Source organism: Mesoplodon mirus, assembly GCF_964341445.2.
Source record: "Mesoplodon mirus genome assembly, chromosome: 6".
In the NCBI taxonomy this organism is placed as follows: Eukaryota; Metazoa; Chordata; class Mammalia; order Artiodactyla; family Ziphiidae; genus Mesoplodon; species Mesoplodon mirus.
Genome location: NC_138982.1, coordinates 104,137,964 through 104,147,252, shown reverse-complemented (window position 1 = coordinate 104,147,252; position 9,289 = coordinate 104,137,964). Strand labels below are relative to the sequence as shown.

Here is a 9,289-nt window from a genome sequence, read left to right as displayed (position 1 = left end):
AGGGAAAAACCTTTGTGACTCTGTGTTGCAACATCAATAGCATGATCCATAAAAAAACAAATTAATAAGTTAAACTTCATCAAAATTAAAAATTTCTGTTCTTTGAAAGACTGTTAAAAGAATGAAAATACAAGCCAACGACTGGGAGAAAATATTTGCCAATCACATATCTGATAAAGGAATGATTGCCAGAATATATTTGGAACTCAAATCTGAATAATAAAATAACAAAAATCCAATTTAAAAGTGGCAAAAGAAACTCCTGCTCGCCATCCGTGTTGGTGCTTGCCTTCGCTGTCCTGTTCCCGGCCCCATGGAAAAGACGGAGCTGATCCAGGTGGCCAAGCTGGCCGAGCAGGCCAAGCTCTACAACGACATGGCCACCTGCATGAAAGCCGTGACGGAGCAGGGCGCGGAGCTGTCCAACGAGGATGCACCCTGCTCTCGGTGGCCTACAAGAACGTGGTTGGGGGCCACACGTCCGCCTGGAGGGTCATCTCGAGCAACGAGCAGAAGACCCAACACCTCCGACAAGAAGTTGCAGCCGATTAAGGACTATCAGGAGAAAGTGGAGTCCAAACTGAGGTCCATCTGCACCACAGTCCTGGAATTGTTGGATAAGTATTTAATAGCCAATGCAACTAATCCAGAGAGTAAGGTCTTCTATCTGAAGATGAAGGGAGATTACTTCCGGTACCTTGCTGAAGTTGCTTGTGGTGATGATCATAAATAAATGATAGATAATTCCCAAGGAGCTTACCAAGAGGCTATTGATATAAGCAAGAAAGAGATGCAACCCACACATCCAATACGCCTGGGGCTGGCTCTTAACTTTTCTGTATTTTACTATGAGATCCTTAATAACCCAGAACTTGCCTGCACGCTGGCTAAAACGGCTTTCGATGAGGCCATTGCAGAACTTGATACACTGAATGAAGACTCATACAAAGACAGCACCTTCATCATGCAGTTGCTTAGAGACAACCTAACATAATGGACCTCAGACAGTGCAGGAGAAGAATGTGATGCCACAGAAGGGGCAGAGAACTAAGTGCATACAGGGTGTCATCCTTCTTCCCCTCAAGAAACCTTTTTACTCATCTCCATTCCTTATTCCATTTGGATTTCCTATAGCAAAGAAACACATTCATGTGTATGGAATGAACTGTTTATAGTCTTTTCACACTGCAGCTTTGGGAAAACTCCATTCCTTGATTTGTGTTTGTCGTGGCCTTCCTAGTGTGCAGTTACTGCTGTAGAAAAGTATTAATAGCTTCATTTCATATAAACACAAGTAACTTCCAAACACTTATGTAGAGGACTAAAAATCTATCTGGTATTTAAGTAACCTGAACCAGTTCTGCCCGTGACTGTGTTTTGTATTACTATGAAGATATGAAAATGTAGTTAATTACAATTTAAAGAGTGTTCTACATAACTTCTTGATTTCCACATTCCCTCCCTTACTCTTCTTCGGGGATTTTCTTTCAGTAAGCAACATTTCCATCCTCTTAATATATTCCTTTTTGGTAGGAATCCAGAAGTATTAGATTGAATGGAAAAACATTTGACATTTTGAGGCTGGGGGTCACAAATTAAAATGCCTCCTGTGTCATATATGATGGAGGTCTTGTGTATCTGTGACAACAGGTAGTTTCCTCATTCACTCTTCATTTGCTGCTGTTTAAGTTGACAACTTCCCTTCCCAATAAAAATTCACTTACATCTCCTGCCTTTGTAGTTCTGGTATTCACTTTACTATGTAATAGAAGTAGCACGTTGCTGCCAAAATACAAGCATTGCTTTTGGCAAATGAAAGTGCATGTCATTTCTTAATACGCTAGAAAGGGGAAATAAAGTACACAAGTCCAAGTCTAAAACTTCAGTACTTTTCCACGCAGATTTGTACACATGTGAGAGGGTGTCCAGTTTGTCTAGTGATTGTTATTTAGAGAGTTGGACCACTATTGTACGTTGCTCTAATAATCATTGACTGTAGTCCCAAAAAAGCCTTGTGAGAATGTTATGCCCTATGTAATAGCAGAGCAACATAAAATAAAATTACATTTTATAAACCAAAAAAAAAGTGGCAAAAGATTTGAACAAGTTCTTGCAAAAAAGAAAACATATGGATAGCAAATAAGCACAAAAAAGATACTCAACTTTATTAGGGAAATGCAAATTAAAATTACAGTGTGATACCACTGTAAACCTGTAAGAATGTCTAAAACTAAAAAGACTGACCATACCAAGTGTTGATGAGGATATGAATAAACTGGAAGTCTCATACGCTGCTGGTGAGAATGTAAAATTGTACAGCAATTTTGGAAAATGTTTGACAGTTTCTTAAAAAGTTTATCATTCACCTACCATGAGATCTAGGCATTTTGCTCTGCATTCCACACATAGTAATGAAAGCATAGTCCATACCAAGACCTACTATACACAGATGTTTATAACAACTTTATTTCTAATGTTCAAAAACTGGTAACAAACCAAGTAGTCATCAACAGGTTAATGACTAAACAAACATAATGGAACACTCTTCTTCAATCAGAAGAAATGAATTACTGATACCTGTTACAAAAAGAGTGATTCTGAAAATAGCTATCCTGAGTGAATGAAATCAGGCTAAAATCAGTACATAATGTTAAATACCACTTACATAGCATTCTGGAAGATGCAAACTAATCTCTAGTGACAAAAAGCAGAATAGTTGGAAATGGGGCAGTAGAATGAGGACAGGAGTGAATGGGGTGGGAAAGAGGTGTGATAAAGGGCATAAGAAAACTTTTGGGAGTGATCAATATAGTCAATATCTTGATTGTTTCACAGGTACATACACATGCCAAATCTTATTAAATGTGCACTTTAAATACGTGCAGTTTATTTTACTTTAATTATATTTCAGTAAAGCTGTTAAACTAATAAGATAATGTGGTAATGTAGTGTTATTAATACAACAAATAGCAATAGCTTTCTTTGATACTGGAAATACAGATCTATAATAGAGATTGGAGACAAATGTCATTTACACTAGTACCAAACCATTGAATCTTTAAGAATAACTTTACCAAGAAAGCTATAGAACTCAAGGAAAACAGATTTTAAATTTAATAGATATAAAATAAGATACGGCAAAAGGAAATACAGTCATGTTCTTAGAGGAGAAGACAATGTATATGTTACATTTTCTTTGACTAATATTTTAGAATTCAAACACTGTTTGAAGAGATATAGATCGAATAAAATAACCTCAAGATGTTCTGTAAGACTGTATGGTTCAGATTAGCCCAAAATTTTATTACCAATAAATATATTGAGTTGGGATTTACTTATCAGTTTTCAGAACATACTACAAAGTTACTGCAATCAAATCCACATATTATTAGTATAGGAGTAAATCAGTAGAACTGGTCTGTAAAGGCAGTCTGTAAATAGATTCTGGTATACATGATAATTTATGTATGTCTAAGATGAAATATGAATCCAGTGAGAAAGAATAGTTTATTTAATGTGAAAACAGCTAGAAGAAAATTAGGTTGGATTTCTCTCTCTTACAACATACAAAATACACAAATTTCAGAATCTATGCCATCTATAACTTGAAAAAGTCAGATGTGGTGGTTCCCATAATTTCTCTGTTTATTTTATCTTTCTAGTACATGAAAAACCAAATAGATTAGGTAGATTACATTAACCTAAGCAAGTGATAGCTTTAATGACTGCTACCTGGAATAACCTGGATACCGTCAGATTCTCTGGGTCATAAATTCCACTGTGAGTACAACAACCCTTTGGCTAATAGAAATTTTATAATTGAGATTGAACCAGCTTAGGTCCAGAAGGCACAAGAAAATTACTTGAATAAGTAGTCCAGATTCCCATGGTATTTACTACCCTTGCACTTCAACTCCTACCTTTAGCTTCATGGATCATTCCCCACTACTAACTGAAAGAGTGGTAAAGTGCTTAGATCTGAATCCTAAAATGCCAGCACAAGATGATACAATGGGCCCATAAATAGAGTAGCCATTGTGGAGGGCATAGAGGCAATGCATGGACTCTATAGCATATTCTCCCTTTACCAGGGTTTATTAGCTACTGCTTCTTTCTGAATGACTATTCAGTTGGCTGCAGAGATTGATATGGCACCAATCCTTGAGAAAACCAACTAGCTACTGATCACAGAGGGATAACATTGGGCCCCTTCTGTCTTGGATGAGATAGCAGGTTTTTTTTTTAATTACAATCAATATTTACTCTAGCTATGGGCTGGTTCTTCTTATCAACAATGTGTCCACCCCCACCACCATCTGAGTGCTTATAGAATGTCTGATTTATTAACACGTTATCCCAAAGGATGTTGCTTCAGACCAAGGTCCATTTGATGGTAAAGGAGGCACAAAAATAAAAAGCATAACGATAGGATCCACTGGTCTTCTGCATGCAGCTGACCTACTAGGATGACAGAATGTACTGCTAAAGGCTTAGCCAAAGCACTGGCTTAGGGACAATACCCTGTAGGGGTAAGGCGCTGTTCCCTAGGAGGCCATTATGTAAGCAACTAAGTTTATGTTCTGTTGGGGCATCCCCTAAAGCTAAAATATACAGTTCTAGGCACTACATGTTGAAAATAGGATTAGTTCCTATCAACATCTATTGAGGATTGTGGTTTTCAGGGAGGTAACAGTCAGCCAGGGGACAGAGAATTTCACTGAACTGGATGTTGTGAGTAGGAACAAACTGCTTTCAGCTCCTCCTCCTGACCGTGGACCAGCAAACAAACACAGGAGCTCCTGTAATATCAGAAGTAATGAAGTATATCATGAAGTATTCAGATTGATGTCACACAATGGGAGCAGAAAGGAGTACATCTGGGGACCATCCAGGGGTTTCACTAGGATATTTCTTGTGCTTCTATGCACTGCATTACTAGTAAATGGCCAATTGTATCACCTATGGCCTGTCAAGGGTGAGACAACAAAAGACTCAGAATCTCTGGGGAGGAAGACTGGAAATGTCCATTTCAACTGACTTTTAAAGTATAAAAACTTGCTATCTTGAGACTTATACAAGGCATGTACTTATTTTACATGTATTGACTTTATTAACATTCCTTTGCTTCCTTCTGTCCCCATTCCTACTCTTATGACACCTTAAGTATATGTTTACATTTCTTTTTATTTTTAAATAAATTTATTTATTTATGTGTTTTTATTTTTTTTGGCTGTGTTGGGTCTTTGTTGCCATGCGGGGGCTTTCTCTAGTTGTGGCAAGGGGGGGCCACTCCTCGTTGTGGTGTGCAGGCCTCTCACTGCCGTGGCTTCTCTTGTTGTGGAGCATGGGCTCCAGGCACGCAGGCCTCAGCAGATGCAGCATGTGGGCTCAGTAGCTGTGGCTCAAGGGCTCCAGAGTGCAGGCCCAGCAGCTGTGGTGCATGGGCTCAGCAGCTCTGCGGCATATGGGATCCTCCCGGGCTAGGGATTGAACCCGTGTCCCCGGCATTGGCAGGTGGACTCAACCACTGCACCACCAGGGAAGCCCTACATTACTTAATAATAGTGATTTTTAAACTTTTAATTTAAAATCTCCTGAGGTGCTTTTATTTTTTTTCTTTCTATCAAAGGCATGGTAAGTTTACCTTTTATTCCTAAATTCACCAGGTCAGGATCATTAAACAGTAAAAGTATATTCTTTTTATATATTTTAAATTCTTTAAAATATTTTCTATACATTTTCCTAAGAAATGGTTCCTTATATTGTTGCTGTGTATTTCTTATCATCTCTATTTAGAAGTTCCAGAAGTAAAAATGTTCTATAGTTAAGTGAACGAATCCTTTTCTCCTCAACATCCATTCCTTCCACATAAGAATAACAACCATAGAACATTATGGAGGAAGCCTTGTGAAATATTACAAATAATTTGGGAACATATATTTTTGTTTTTTAACACCTTTATTAGAGTATAATTGCATTACAATGGTGTGTTAGTTTTTGCATTATAACAAAGTAAATCAGCTATACATATACATATAACCCCATATCTCCTCCCTCTTGTGTCTCACTCCCACCCTCCCTATCCTATCCCTCTAGGTGGTCACAAAGCACCGAGCTGATCTCCCTGTGCTATGTGGGTGCTTCCCACTAGCTATCTATTTTACATTTGGTACTATATATAAGTCCATGCCACTCTCTCACTTTGTCCCAGCTTACCCTTCCCCCTCCCCTTGTCCTCAAGTCCATTCTCTATGTCTGCGTCCTTATTCCTGTCCTGCCGCTAGGGTCTTTGGAACCAATTTTTTCTTTTTATTTTAAATTCCATATATATGTGTTAACATATGGTATTTGTTTTTCTCTTTCTGACTTACTTCACTCTGTAGGACACTCTAGGTCCATCTACCTCACTACAAATAACTCAATTTAGTTTCTTTTTATGGCTGAGTAATATTCCACTGTATATATGTGCCACATCTTCTTGATCCATTCATCTGTCGATGGACACTTAGGTTGCTTCCATGTCCTGGCTATTGTAAATAGAGCTGCAATGAATATTATACTACATGAATATGTTTGAATTATGGTTTTCTCAGGGTATATGCCCAGTAGTGGGATTGCTGGGTCGTATGGTAGTTCTATTTTTAGTTTTTTAAGGAACTTCCATACTGTTCTCCATAGTGGCTGTATCAATTTACATTCCCACCAACAGTGCAAGAGGGTTCCCTTTTCTCCACACCCTCTCCAACATTTATTGTTTGTAGATTTTGTGATGATGGCCATTCTGACTGGTGTGAGGTGATACCTCATTGTAGTTTTGATTTGCATTTCTCCAGTAAGTAGTGATGTTGAGCATTTTGTCATGTGTTTGTTGGCCATCTGTATGTCTTCTTTGGAGAAGTGTCTATTTAAGTCTTCTGCCCATTTTTGGATTGGGTTGTTTGTTTTTTTCATTGAGCTGCATGAGCTGTTTGTATATTTTGGAGATTAATCCTTTGTCAGTTGCTTCATTTGCAAGTATTTTCTCCCATTCTGAGTGTTGTCTTTTCATCTTATTTATGGTTTCCTTTGCTGTGTAAAAGCTTTTGAGTTTCATTATGTCCCATTTGTTTATATTTTTTAAATTTCCATTACTGTAGGAGGTGGGTCAAAAAGGATCTTGCTGTGATTTATGTCATAGAGTGTTCTTCCTATGTTTTCCTCTAAGAGTTTTATAGTGTCTGGCCTTACATTTAGGCCTTTAATCCATTTTGAGTTTATTTTTGTGAATGGTGTTAAAGGAGTGTTCTAATTTCATTCTTTTACATGTACCTGTCCAGTTTTCCCAGCACCACTTATTGAAGAGACTGTCTTTTCTCTATTATATATTCTTGCCTTCTTTATCAAAAATAAGATGACCATATGTGCGTGGGTTTATCTCTGGGCTTTCTATCCTGTTCCATTGATCTATATTTCTGTTTTAGTGCCAGTACCATACTGTCTTGATTACTATAACTTTGTAGTATAGTCTGAAGTCAGGGAGCTTGGTTCCTCCAGCTCCATTTTTCTTTCTCAAGATTGCTTTGGCTATTTGGGGTCTTTTGTGTTTCCATACACATTGTGAAATTTTTTGTTCTACTTCTGTGAAAAATGCCATTGGTAGTTTGATGGGAACATATCTTTATATTTGTTGAACATAGAGATATACAGAAGACTATAAGAGAAAGAAGAAAAGGTATTATATCTACTTTCATAGCCATCAGAATCATAGCTGGTTCTGTTTACTAGGCATCTAAAAAATGAGTGACAGTTTCAAGGATGGCCTAGATCCGTTTTTACAAAGTTTAGAATTTATGAACATGGATTCGTAATAATATTTTGGGAGATTTTAAGAAAACTGTTTCTAATAATCACTAATGTGTTTTACATTGTACAATGTAGCCCTTTAATACATTGTATCCATTTGCAAGTTGTCTATGCAATTTAAAATATAAAGAATACTTTATTATTCAGGGAGGACATAATTTATGTGTGCAGAAAAAAATACATGAGAGGGCTTCCCTGGTGGCACAGTTGTTGAGAGTCTGCCTGCCGATGCAGGGGACACGGGTTCGTGCCCCGGTCTGGGAAGATCCCACATGCCGTGGAGTGGCTGGGCCAGTGAGCCATGGCCGCTGAGCCTGTGCGTCCGGAGCCTGTACTCCACAACGGGAGAGGCCACAACAGTGAGAGGCCCACATACGGAAAAAAACAAAAACAAAAACAAAAACAAAAACAAAAACATGAGAATTCCAAGTTAATAATTTCAATAGTTCTATTCTGTTTTCATAGTTTATTCTCTGCATCTGACCAACCAAATAAAATCTTAGGATTTAAATCCTTATAGCATTTTATTCTAGTCCCTGGAAACAAAATGATCTGAGGTCTTGGTTTCACCATGTACCCACCACTGTGAACTTCATGTTCTACATTAAATGGCCTAAGGATATTACTTACACTCTTATGAATAATCTGATACAATTTTTAATTTTTTTTGGCTGCACGGCATCTGGGATCTTAGTTCCCTGACCGGGGATTGAATCCTTGCCCCCTGCAGTGGAAGCACTGAGTCTTAACCACTGGACCACCAGGAAAGTCCCAGATATAAATTTCTAATGCATGTATCAGTTTGATGACTTTCAGAAGAACCACATTCTAAAACTAAACCACTTATTAAAGCCTTTAGGTCCAGTTATTTTTTTAAATAAATTTATTTATTTTATTTATTTATTTTTGGCTGTGTTGGGTCTTTGTTGCTATGCATGGGCTGTCTCTAGTTGCAGCGAGCGGTGGCTACTCTTCGCTGCAGTGCATGGGCTTCTCATTGCAATGGCTTCTCTTGTTGCAGAGCACAGCTCTAGGCATGCGGGCTTCAGTAGTTGTGGCTTGCGGGCTCAGTAGTTGTGGCTCGCGGGCTCTAGAGCACAGGCTCAGTAGTTGTGGTGCACGGGCTTAGTTGCTCCACGGCATGTGGGATCTTCCTGGACCAGGGCTCGAACCCGTGTCCCCTGCATTGGCAGGTGATTCTTAACCACTGTGCCACCAGGGAAGCCCTAGGTCCAGTTTTTGGTGATAAAAATGTGTTAAATAAAAATATTTTCTTAGGGAAATTTGTAGGACCTGATGCTAGTCAGTGAAGAACTGTTAGGAATCTGATTAGATGACCTGAAATCTGAGATGTTCCCAAGAATATACTTTCATCACAAATCACATTCTAATCACAGAGTTAGAACGATCAAATTCAATACCATTTTTTAGCTGCAAATTTATTAAA

The 9,289-nt window shown here is 38.2% G+C and overlaps 1 pseudogene across 1 annotated transcript; it reads left to right on the top strand.

Annotated features, from left to right (window-relative positions):
* Positions 1 to 313: 313 nt before the first annotated feature.
* On the top strand, positions 314 to 1,316 carry LOC309806626 (14-3-3 protein theta-like; annotated as a pseudogene). Its single transcript has one exon. The product of its transcript is annotated as a 14-3-3 protein theta-like (transcript).
* The last annotated feature ends 7,973 nt before the right edge of the window (positions 1,317 to 9,289 follow it).